The 11,873-nt window shown below is 42.4% G+C and overlaps 1 long non-coding RNA gene across 1 annotated transcript; it reads right to left on the bottom strand.

Moving 5' to 3' along the window:
• Nucleotides 1–10,581: 10,581 nt before the first annotated feature.
• On the bottom strand, nucleotides 10,582–11,645 carry LOC107806246 (uncharacterized). The gene is made up of 2 exons (XR_001652615.2): nucleotides 11,315–11,645; nucleotides 10,582–11,248 (listed from the first exon to the last, which is right to left on the bottom strand). It is a non-coding gene; the product is annotated as an uncharacterized LOC107806246 (long non-coding RNA).
• Between the last annotated feature and the right edge of the window lie 228 nt (nucleotides 11,646–11,873).

The following is an 11,873-nucleotide window of genomic DNA, read 5'->3' as shown; positions in this document are numbered from 1 at the left end:
AAAATAATGATATTAATTATTTAATATCGAAGGTGGGATAGACTAATCGCATATGAAATCCTTGTACATCTCACCTGGTAACCAACGACCCCTTACCCTTGCACGGTCCAATAGTAAAACACTATTTTCCCTCTTTTCCAGCACATTTCTTTACATCTGCAGTTCTGCACCTCAACCTGATTCCAAGTGTAGCCCAATAACCTTTTGTTGGTCTGTTTAATCCTCTGTAACTCATTCCCAAGCCCACGTCCTTCGTTTTAGTCTGCTCTGTTCACAACACTAATAGCGGAAACATATAGGAAATTTAGTTTCATCCACGTAACATGACCAAAAGTAATTAAAGACCTTCTCGAATTGTGGATGATAGTATCTATACTAAGGGGCAGAGCCAATGAAGACGTTACGGGCTTATTTGAACCCGGTAATGTCGGCTTAGGCTCTGTACTTGTGTTAAAAATTCAGTTAAATAAGTGTAAAAATAAAATTTGAACCCAGTAAATTAGACATGATGTGATAAAATTTTGAATTTGAACCCATAAAGTTTAAATCTTGGATCGGAGTCTATACTTTATTTTAAGTAGATTTTATCCAATGAATACTTATGAAAATTAAAGTATTTGTCCGAACTTTATTGTTGCTTTGCTCCTTAAAATGTGGAAAACAACGACAACAAAAATCTTTCAATATGTAGTAGCACAGCGTTAGCTTATCTTCTTGATTAGGTTTTGTCTTCTCAATAAAAAAGTAACTTCCCCCTCAAGAGAAAAGTCCAAGATAGAGATATATACGGATCTCTCATTAATAAAGAAAAACAATGAGACATTAATAGATGAAAGTAGGGTAAAGTGACCAGAATGATGACGAAAATATTCTATATTTTCTTTAAATTTTAGATAAAACAAAGTCTTTAACTTATATATTATCCATGTTTTATCACATTGAAATTTCCAGTCTGTGGAGGAAATGACAGGTATGATATACAAGAAGAAGGAAAAGAGATAGAAAAGAAAAAAGAAAGAAGGTTCTTGATATATAGTTATAATTAGTGGTTCAATTTGAGGGAGACTCGCGATTTGAAGGTGGCAGGCACGTGAGCGAACTGCTCAAGTACTATCCTATCGGACTTTTGATCTTAAGCGTTTCAGCAAAATATATAATCTAGGTCCGCCTCTGAGTCCAATAGATATTAAAACTGAAACATGAGGGTAAGTGTCTTCGTCAATAAACCACAAGACTCATGCATGCCAGCAAATCTAATTAAAATAAGCCAAGGACCACACTTTAGAAACAAGGGGATAAGATCGGAGTTGTGGTCAGGGAATTTCATGAAAATCATAAAAAAGAAGAACTTGTCACTTTTTTGTATTCTGAAAAAAATTATAGCTAAAGCAATTTTATTTAAGTAAGATCTCTATCAAACTAATATAAGTCGTTTTCTTTCTTTTAAGGGAAGTGATATGATATCTAGCATTAGATTATTTGATGCACTTGGCACTAAGTAAACGATTTCACACGAGCATCTGCTTACGTATTTTACCAAAAATTTTGAAAAAGAAAACAACAGACAGGTCATTCTTAGTAATAACTTATTAGTACTAAGTGATATGAGGTCGGTCTTGCATCTTTCTTCCCTTTTATGTACAAAAAACAAAAGAAACTCCACCATTCAAGTCGTTGTCCATAGACCAGTCAGCCTGGCCATTCTACATGACAGTTTTCTAGACTAGGACTTTGTTTAACCTCAATAAGATAACAATTGAATTTGTTAGTGATTTAAAAAAATATGCGAATTAATTTGATACAAAGCGATAAATTAGATTGCAATTGAAATAAATAATGATAAATTAACCATAAACCACATGAATCGAATAATTTCAGCTTAGGTAAGCAAGCCACCCTTGAAATGAACGCACTTTTGTTGATACAAAGGTACAAGAGAGTAAGAACTCAGAGAATGTATTGCTTATCAGTGTATGTTACCGTATCTCTCATGAATTATTCAGTCCCCTTTATATATTAGGGAAAACCTACCTTTTAAGATATTATCTTATTGTCATATAAAAGGCAAAAGTCCATGATTTGCTGACTGTTGTTCCCTTTTTTACTTGTTCCGTGATTTTTGCCATAATGATTGGTGAATGGCGAGAATTACGGACCCCTGTCGGATGAGTTGGCAAAGCTTTCTTCGTGACCGTTAGAAACAGGACCGGTTACGCCTTCGATAAACTCGAGGGCAAATATGATGGTTTTGATGGCTAACTTTGACAATGATTTGGGTTCGATCATAATCACCGTATGTCGATCTTGGCTGATGGTGTTAGACGTCAGATCGATCTTCGAGCTCAGCTTCACCTGATCACAGATATTTCGACCCTGGCCTAATCAGGGAGTTCGGAAACTTGATCGAATATCGAGCTCGGTTTTACCCGTATACAGATAGTTCCCTCGTTATTCGGAGAGTAGATGACGAGAAACGATATGAGCCTCAGATTCTCACTTCGATATATCATGACGTAAGTGACAAAAACATGATGTCAAATCCCCTTGTTTTTTTGAGAGTAAATGATGAGAAACTATACGAGCTTCCGATTCTCACTCTGATAAATCATGACGACGAATTCATGACGTAAGTGACAAGAATAGTTGAAATATCCCGTCGGCCCAGTCTTCAAGGCATTAAATGTGTGTCAGTTAACGGTCGGCCGCTACAGGATGCGAACCGTCGTTTGAGAAAACTATAAATACCCCCTTTCATCCATTCATTAGAACTTTTATATTGGGCTCTTGTGTTTTAAGAAAACTTCATCACTCTCATCTTCTAGTCTTCTGAAAACTTAAGTTTAAAACTTCTTCCCTTTTGGTTTTCTGAAAGCTTTGATAATTTATCTGCTAATTACACATCCTCTTTTATCAACACCTTCTTTTCTCCTCTATTTAGAAGCAATAGCAAAGACTTTAAATTTCGTTCCTAAAAAATAAAACCCCTCTTCCTCGAGACCGTCTGAGAATGCTTCGCATGTTGTCACTGAAGTACCGACACCAGAACCCCCTCTAAAGATGTTCGTCCCTGTGGGGTGTCTAACCGGAGCCGATTTAAAGGTTGAGAAAACCTCCTCGGTACAGGGTCGGTGCGAGTCGGTCTCGAGATACATATGTTCGGTCACCGACAGTGTCCTCGAAAAGGTCAAGGAGGACTGCAACTGGGCCGATAAGCTTGTAGTGGTCCCTTCCCCCGAGGAATCGATCACCACCTACGTGGAGGATTTTTTAAGTGTTTACACTTACCCTTTCAAGCTGGGCCCTTTAGATCCAGTCATCATGGCCTTTTGCAAAAGGTATGAGGTGACTCTCTGGCAGATTCATCCTTCATTTTAGAGGATTATAATTCTTCTTCGATTCTTCGTGAGCAAACTCGAGGGGTGTCACTTTACCATCGACCACCTTATGCGCCTGTAATGCCCCTGACTTTATCGAGGAGGATTGATCAAGCTTGCACGTCGGGCCACTAAGGCCCCATTCTCGAGCATCGACGAAGATCGGGACCGAGGCTGGTTGGACCGCTTTTTTCGAGTGAAGACCTTGGATTTAATCTCGGCCGAGAGTACGCTATTTCCTGAGAAATGGAACATGAAACGTAAGTATAACTTTTCCTTTAAGATTTCTTTTATTGCTTTTCTTTTTTCTCCCTTCTCATCGATATTTTGTGATGGTGCAGCTGTTGCTCAGATGCCAGACGCAGTTCCTTGACTCAAGGAGTGGGTCGAGGGTATCACAACACAGAGATCTTATTCCGAGCACTCATAGTGCGAGCTTTCGAAGGGCCGATGGGAGGCCCGTTATCATGGTGAGATTTTTTCTTTAAGTCACATCCGATCTTATTTTCACGCCGTCGATTTCTAATTTGTTTCACTTTCCTTTTGCAGGTTTACCAAAAGATGTTGAGATGAGGCCTCCATCCAGAGATGATGATTTCTTCACCGAGCCCGTTGCCACAAAGGCCCCATTCTCGAGCATCGACGAGGATCGAGACCGGGGCTGGTTGGGCCGCTTTTTGCGAGTGAACACCTCGGATTTAATATCGGCCGAGGGTACGCCATTTCCTGAGAAATGGAACATGAAACGTAAGTATAACTTTTCTTTTAAGATTTCTTTTATTGCTTTTCTTTTTTCTACTTTCTTATCAATATTTTGTGATGGTGCAGCTGTTGCTCAGATGCCGGACGCAGTTCCTCGACTTAAGGAGTGGGTCGAGGGTATCGCAACACAGAGATCTTATTCCGAGCGCTCATGGTGCGAGCTTTCGAAGGGCTGATGGGAGGCCCATTCTCATGGTGATATTTTTTCTTTAAGTCACATCCGATATTATTTTCACGTCGTCGATTTCTAACTTGTTTCACTTTCCTTTTGTAGGTTTAACAAAAGATGTTGAGATGAGGCCTCCATCCAGAGATGATGATTTCTTCACCGAGCCCCCTGCCTCGGGGCAGGATAAAGAGAAGAAAAGGAAAAAGGCTCTGAGTTCTCCGAGCCCTAAGAAGAAGAGGCCAAAGAAAAGATTAGCGTGTAAGCCCAAGGGAAGTGTCAGTGGTCGAGCATTGTCCCCGGACTCACTCTATTGATTCAGGGATGAGTCTGAGGGGGAAGGAGAAGCCTTTGATCTGGTAGCAAGTATATCGTCGCAGCTCGAAGGTTAAGGGGCCTCTGAACCAGGGGTAGGCGAGGACGATTTTCATCATGTCGGGGAGGCCGTGGTGGAGGCAGGAGTTGAGGCTTCCTGTGATGTGGGAAAAGCGCCGCAGGAAGCACTTGGTCCGATAGAGATTATCGAATCGCCCTCGTTCACATAGTCAATATTTAACGAGGCCCAAGTAGCAAAAGAATGCCCCATCGAGGGAACCCAAAGATCAAAAGACCCTTTTCATGGTGTTTTCAATGGTGTGGATTCGATGGCCACGAAGGATGCCATTGGATTTGTTGATTTAGAGATACCGAGGAAGAGCTCACCCTCCGAAACAAGTGGGCCTTCCTCGAGCCCGAAATTGATCGATCGATTCCCAGCCCCGAGTGCATACCTTGATCGAAAACACACCGTTGTCTTTTCCCTTCCTGAGGATGCTCGGGTTCTTTCCGCCCCCGGAGGGGTGGCCAGCTATCTTTGGTGTTTGGTGACCGAAGAGGATCATGCCAAAATAAACGAGGTGGAAGCGCCCTGCCTGTTCAAGGAAACTCAACAGGCGTTGAATCGGGTAACTTCGAATATCCCTTTATTATGTAGTTAGATTTATCCGTAAATAATCGTGACATTTTCCTTTGTGCTTGCAGGCCTCGGTAATTCATCACTAGGCTTTTCTTCAATATCGGGAAGAGTTCAAACGTCATGAGGTCGAGACTCGGCAGCTTACTAAGAATAAGGATGCTTACAAGCTTCTTAGTGAGAAATCCCAAGCTGAGCTAGAAGCGGCTCAGAAGGAGCATGCCAACGTGGTCGAGCACGTAAGAAGAGTGTTTGAAGTTAGTCATGATAAGTCAGACACAATGGCTAATGATCTGAACCTGTAGGTTCAAAAGAAACTTGACCAGATCGAGCAGCTCCGGGGAGAGGTGGATTCGGTCAAAGCCGAGGCCGAAGAATGGAAGAAGAACATGGATTGCCTGGCCTCGGAGAAGAAGACTGACTGGGATCAGTTGGCTTCGGGGTGAGGTTTAGCTTCAGGCTGAAAAGGAGAAAAACTTAGTGCAGGCCAAAAAGATCGAGGGGCTTCAGTCTCAGCTGAACTCGGCTGTCTCCGGTCAAGAAAATCTAGCCAAGGAGCTTGAGGCGGCCAAGTCAGAGGTTGTCGTGGTCAGGGCCGAGGCCGATGATAAGGTGGCCTAGCACAAGGCCAATGCCGTGGCAATTTAGGACCAAGCGAGACACAGGGTGAAGCATGCGAAGTGGCAATCCCGAATGGAGGCCCTCGAGGGAGTCCATGCTCAGAATTTTGACTTATTGGTTAAAATCGAGACAGCCAAGATATACGAAGCCAAAGCCAGGAAGCTGGCTTATACCGAGTGAGATTTCGAAGGGTCTGAAGAGTTGGGTGAGTTCTATGGTGGCGAAAACCCCGTAGGTGATGACGTGGCCCTCGATGAAGATTAGGCCGTTTAGGATCTTTTAGGCATTTTTGCCTTTTGTTTTTTGTACTATCTTTTTGTCGAGGCCGTTCGAGCTTTGTAAAAATGTGTATCGGGGCTATTCAGCTCTTGTAAAAAGAAATTTTGACATATATCTAAGGCTTTTCCCTTTCACAACTTTGAATTTTTCCTTTTCTTTTTCATTTGTATTCGCAAAGGTCGTAATGCCTTAGCATAAAATAATTAGGTCGTGTTCTAAGGTTCGAACAAACCTTACCTTTAACATTATTTTGTGTTTAGGCATCGGAGGGATTCGGTGTTACCGAAATGTTTCCCCAAAATAGTTTAGGTTTATAGTTTGCCGAGGGTAGCCTTTTAGAACCGGTTATGAAAATTTTTTTTTTTGAAGGCCTTGTTTTTGTTACGAGTCTCAGACGTCTCCGAGTCGTGTTAATATGGCCGTAGCCTTTTTAGTTCGGGTGTCGCCCAGTGGGCTTTCTTTCCCGAGTTATCCAGGCATGCCTAAGATAACAGTCCCTGAGTGGGGATGGTCGTGGCCTTTGAAATTCGGGCGTTGCCTAATAGGTCTTGTGCCCCCAAGATCTGATAGCTTGGACCGCCCGAGATTATTTTCGGTCGGCATTCCCCGAGTGAGAGTGAATGTTCAAACTCAGATTAAGGTGGCCCTTGGGCTCGATAGCTTTAGGAAATTCCTTGAAAAATGCAAAAAACATTTTAAAGGACAAAATGTTTATGTGCAAGGAAGAGTCTTCTTTTTTATTCTTGTGCACAATAGTTGTACATGTATACATGTTTTGTGCCAGGGTTAGAGCGGTCTGTGTGGGCACGGTTCATTTGACCGTTTGGCCCTTACAATAAGTCTTATTGACCGATACCCTTCAATCACGAAGTTTCTTTCCTTGCTAGAGTCGATATCCGAGGATATTGCCCCTAAGTGTTCGGGGTGACCAAAGAGAGGCCTCGAATGCTTTTGTGGTCATTGTCATTGGTTCGTAGCCGACCTTTAATTCTAAGTTAGCACGATATACTTGTTTCCTCATCAAAAACCTTGCCAGAAAACCCATTTGGGACAAAGCCGGTTCAAGGGAAAAAGTGTGCAGCGCGCGCTTTGAGACCTAGGATCTCGTATCATCCCTTGTTGGTCACCTGCAAGTGCTAGTTTGAAATGTAAAAATAAAAGAAAGAACGATGTCGTACCTTAACAGTAATATCGCTTTAAGTGAGTTATATTCCAGTTGTTCGGTAATTGTTCGCCGTTCATTGTTCCGAGTTTGTAGGATCCTTTTCCGGTGATCTCGATAATTTGGTACGGTCCTTCCCAGTTTAGCCCCAATTTTCCTTCGTTCGGGTTTTGGCTGTTCAGTGTAACTTTTCTTAATACCAAGTCCCCGGTATTGAAGTATCAAAGGTTGGCCCTTCGATTATAATATCTCTCGATCTGCTATTTTTGGGCTTCCAACAGGACAAGGGTGGCTTCGCACCTTTCATCTAATAGCTCCAGGCTCGTACTCATAGCCTCATCGTTCGATTCCGTTATTGCATATCGGAATCTGATGCTCAGTTCTCTGACATCGACCGGTATTAAAGCTTCGGTGCCATAAACCAAAGAAAATAGGGTGGCCCTGGTATTGGATTTCGAGGTTGTACGGTATGCGCATAGGACCTCGGGCAGTATCTCCTTCCATCTTCCTTTGGCGTCGATCAACCTCTTTTTGAGGTTTTGGATTATGGTTTTATTGGTGGATTCTGCTTGTCCGTTCCCACTAGGGTGGTAGGGAGTGGATAAGATCCTTTTGATCTTATGGTCTTCGAGAAACTTGCTTACTTTGCTGCCAATAAACTGTTTCCCATTATCGCACACGATCTCGGTCGGTATTCCGAACCGACATATGATGTGGTCCCAGATAAAATCGATGACTTATTTTTCTCTGGCCTTCTCATATGCATGTGCTTCCACCCATTTAGAGAAATAGTCAGTCATAAATAAAATAAATTGAGCCTTATCGGGTGCCCATAAAAGGGGGTCGACGATGTCCATTCCCCTTTTAATGAATGACCATGGTGACAAAACCGAATGCAGCAGCACCCCAGGTTGGTGAATTATCGGAGCGTGTCTTTGGCATTCATCACATTTTTGAACGATCTCCTTTGCCTCTTTTTCCATTCGATCCAGTAGTAACCAGCTCTGATTAGTTTTGGAACTAGTGATTCGGCACCCAAATGATTTCTACAGGTACTTTCGTGGATTTCCCTCAAAACGTACTTAGTATCCCTCGGCCCTAGAAATATTGCAAGTGGGCCATTGAATGTCTTTCTGAACAGGGTTCCATCTTCGGACATGCTAAATCGGGCTGCCTTTTTACGCATGGTCCTCGATTCATTAGGGTCCGAGGGCCGTTTTCTGGTGCTGAGATATTCCACATACTTATTCCTCCAGTCCCAAGTTAGGCTCGTTGAGTTGATCTCGGCGTGGCCTTCTTCCACCACCGATCTCATAAGTTGTACGACTTTTCCCGAGTTGATCTCGTTATCTTCGACTGATGATCCCAAGTTAGCGAGGGCATCAGTCTGAAGATCATCATTCAAAATCTGAAGAAAAGATTGAGCGACGCTAAGGGAAAATGGAGAGAAATATTGCCCGAAGTCCTTTGGGTGTATCGAACAACGTCAAAATCCAGTACGGGGGCAACACCGTTCTCTTTAGTATATGGCGTTGTAGCTCTGATCCCGGTTAAAGTCGGGGAACCGAGCGTCAGGTTTTGATATACAACGAAAGAGTCAAATCATGAGGCTATGAATAAAAACCTCGAATTGCTAGATGAAAAATGGGAAGCCGCCCTCGTTCGAATGGCCGCACAGAAACAACAGATCAAAAGGTACTACAATCGAAGATCCAATCTTTGACACTTCAAAATCGGGGACTTGGTTCTGAGGAAGGTCACCCTCAATACTCGACACCCAAACAAAGGAAAACTTGGCCCGAACTGGGAGAGACCATACCAGGTCCTCGATATCATCGGAAAAGGATCCTACAAACTTGGCACGATGAATGGCGAACAATTACCAAATAATTGGAACATATCACTCCTCAAACGATATTACTACTAAGGTATGACCTTCTCCATTTTCGTTTATATTTTATACTAATCATTTGCAGGTGTTTGATTAAAGACATCAAAGGATTCTTCAAACACAAAGTCCTTAGGTCTGAAAGCACGCGTTGCACTCTTTTTTCCTTAGACAGGTTTTTGTCCCAAATGGGTTTTTCCGGCGAGGGTTTTAGCAAGGCAACCATTGTTCGTGCTAACTTAGTGCAATTCAACAGTATCCGAAGCTCCTTTACAATTAACCTCGAATATTGAGGGGCATCACCTTGGGATAGTTACAAGAAAAATATTTCATACCGACAGGGTCTCGATAGGAAAATTTTGTAAGGGTCAAATGGTCGAACGAACCTTGCCCATGTAGATTACTCGAACCCTAATGGCAAACATGTAAGCATGTTAATCTATTGAAAAAAGTATTTTTCCTTGACAGATATTTCATGCCTTAGAGAAATTTTTACTTTACAATGCCGTGCTTGTGATCTATTATGGAAACTGGCTTAAGGGCCGATCATAACTAAAGCTCGAATAATTGACCCCGCACTCGGGGACTGCCATCAAAAAAATCGACATGATCGAATTACTAAAACCTCGAGATCGTAAGACCTTAAAAAGGCAACCCTCGATTTTATAATCCACGGCCACCCCACTCGGGGACTGATACTTCGAACAAGTTTGAAATATAACAGGGAAACAATCCCAAAAGACGAATCCCAAGTTAAAGGCTTCGGCCAAATTAACACGGTTCAGAGATGTCCGATTTCCGTTATAAAACAGGCCTTCGAATATTTTCATAAACCAGTTAAAAAGGCTACCCTCAGCTGAATTACTAAGGGTCTCGATAATATCGACCCTCGAAAACCCTAATTGGTACAAAATCGTTCAAACTCTCGAACAAATTCTTTATTTTATGCTAAGGCATTACGAAACAAAAGGGTCTCGATAATATCGACACTTAAAAACCTTAATGGGTATGGAACCGTTCGAACTCTCGAGCAAATCGCTTATTTTATGCTAAGGCACAACAGACTTTATATGATTAAACAAATAAACTTTTTAAGCCGAAAAAGGGGGAAAAGCCATTCTTTTTACTATGGCCGTATCGGCCTAATTCAAGAGCCTAAAAGGCCATTTTATTTTTGAGTTCGAGAAATCATCCTCACTCAATTAAAACCTAAGGGTCACCCTACTCCGAGTTCGAGCAAGTACTCACTAGATTATAAAACTACACTAGTCCAACTTCGATCAAACTGCCTAAGCCTCGAACTTATGAACAAAATTTTCATAAGGCATGAATGAAACAAAATTTTCACGAGGCAAAAAATGAAATAAAGACAAGTCGGAAAGGAAAGAGATGTTTATATATATGAGAATATTTACAAGGTCCGATCAGAATCCTACACAAAAGATCAAAAGTGAAAAATCCTAAGGTTCCTAATTTTCTCCGGGGGCGGCTTCTTCTCCATCGAGGTCCTTCCCTCTCTCGGACCTGCTCTTGCTCTCGGCGTCGTCATCATCATCGGAGGCCAGCGCTCCAGCATCAGCTTCATGCTCTCTAGCCTTTATTATCTCGTTGGTAAGATCGAAACCTCGAATGTGGATCTCCTCGAGGGTTTCCCTCCGAGATTGGTATTTGGCGAGTTCAATAATCCAATATGCTCGAGTTTGAGCGGTCTCAGCTGCCTCTCTCGCTTGGACTTGAGCGGCTTCAGCATCGGCCCGGTAGACAGTCACGATCGCATTTGCCTCGGCTTTAGCCTATTCAGCTTCATATTTGGCCTTTGCAAGTTCGGAAGCCAACCGAGTTCGAGCTCCCCTATTTTCTTTTCCTCAGCCGAGATTTTCTCCTTCATGCCTCGAAGCTGACTTTCGGTCGATGACAATTGGGATAAAGCAATCTCTTTTTCTGCAGTAAAGCGGTACATGCCTTCTTTCCACCCCAAGGTCTCCGCCTTTATCAAATTGACCTCCTCGCGGAGCTGCTAGATCCTCTCGACCTTCTGCTACAGCTGTGAGATTGAAATGTTAGCCACCATTACCGTATCGAGCACATGAGTTTTTAAGATTTTCATTACCTGCTCGATCCGGTCGGTCTGATCTTGGTGAGCCTTGGCTAACACGGCTCGAAGATCCTTGGTCTCCTCTTCTTTTTGCCCACAGAGAAGTCTAAGGGAATTTCTCTCCTCCGTGAGCCCTCGGAAGTCGGCCTCATACCGATTCAGCTCAGCTCGAGACCGAGAAAATGATTCCCGATGAAGCGTTGAGGCCTACGGAGAAAGAAGAAAAGAAGTTAGACAGAAAGAGAAAAATAAACACAAGGATAATACCAACAAGGGGAGTTAAGTCTTTGGCTCATGCATAGATATTAAAACTGAAACATGAGGGTAAGTGTCTTCGTCAATAAACCACAAGACTCATGCATGCCAGCAAATCTAATTAAAATAAGCCAAAGACCACACCTTAGAAACAAGGGGATAAGATCGGAGTTGTGGTCAGGGAATTTCATGAAAATCATAAAAAAGAAGAACTTGTCACTTTGTTGTATTCTGAAAAAAAAGTTAATATCAATGTAATATATCCTTATAGCTAAAGCAACTTTATTTAAGTAAGATCTCTATCACACTGATATAAGTC

The sequence above is a fragment of the Nicotiana tabacum genome, chromosome 15 (genome assembly GCF_000715075.1).
Source record: "Nicotiana tabacum cultivar K326 chromosome 15, ASM71507v2, whole genome shotgun sequence".
NCBI lineage: Eukaryota > Viridiplantae > Streptophyta > Magnoliopsida > Solanales > Solanaceae > Nicotiana > Nicotiana tabacum.
This window is presented reverse-complemented; position numbering and strand designations above follow the sequence as displayed.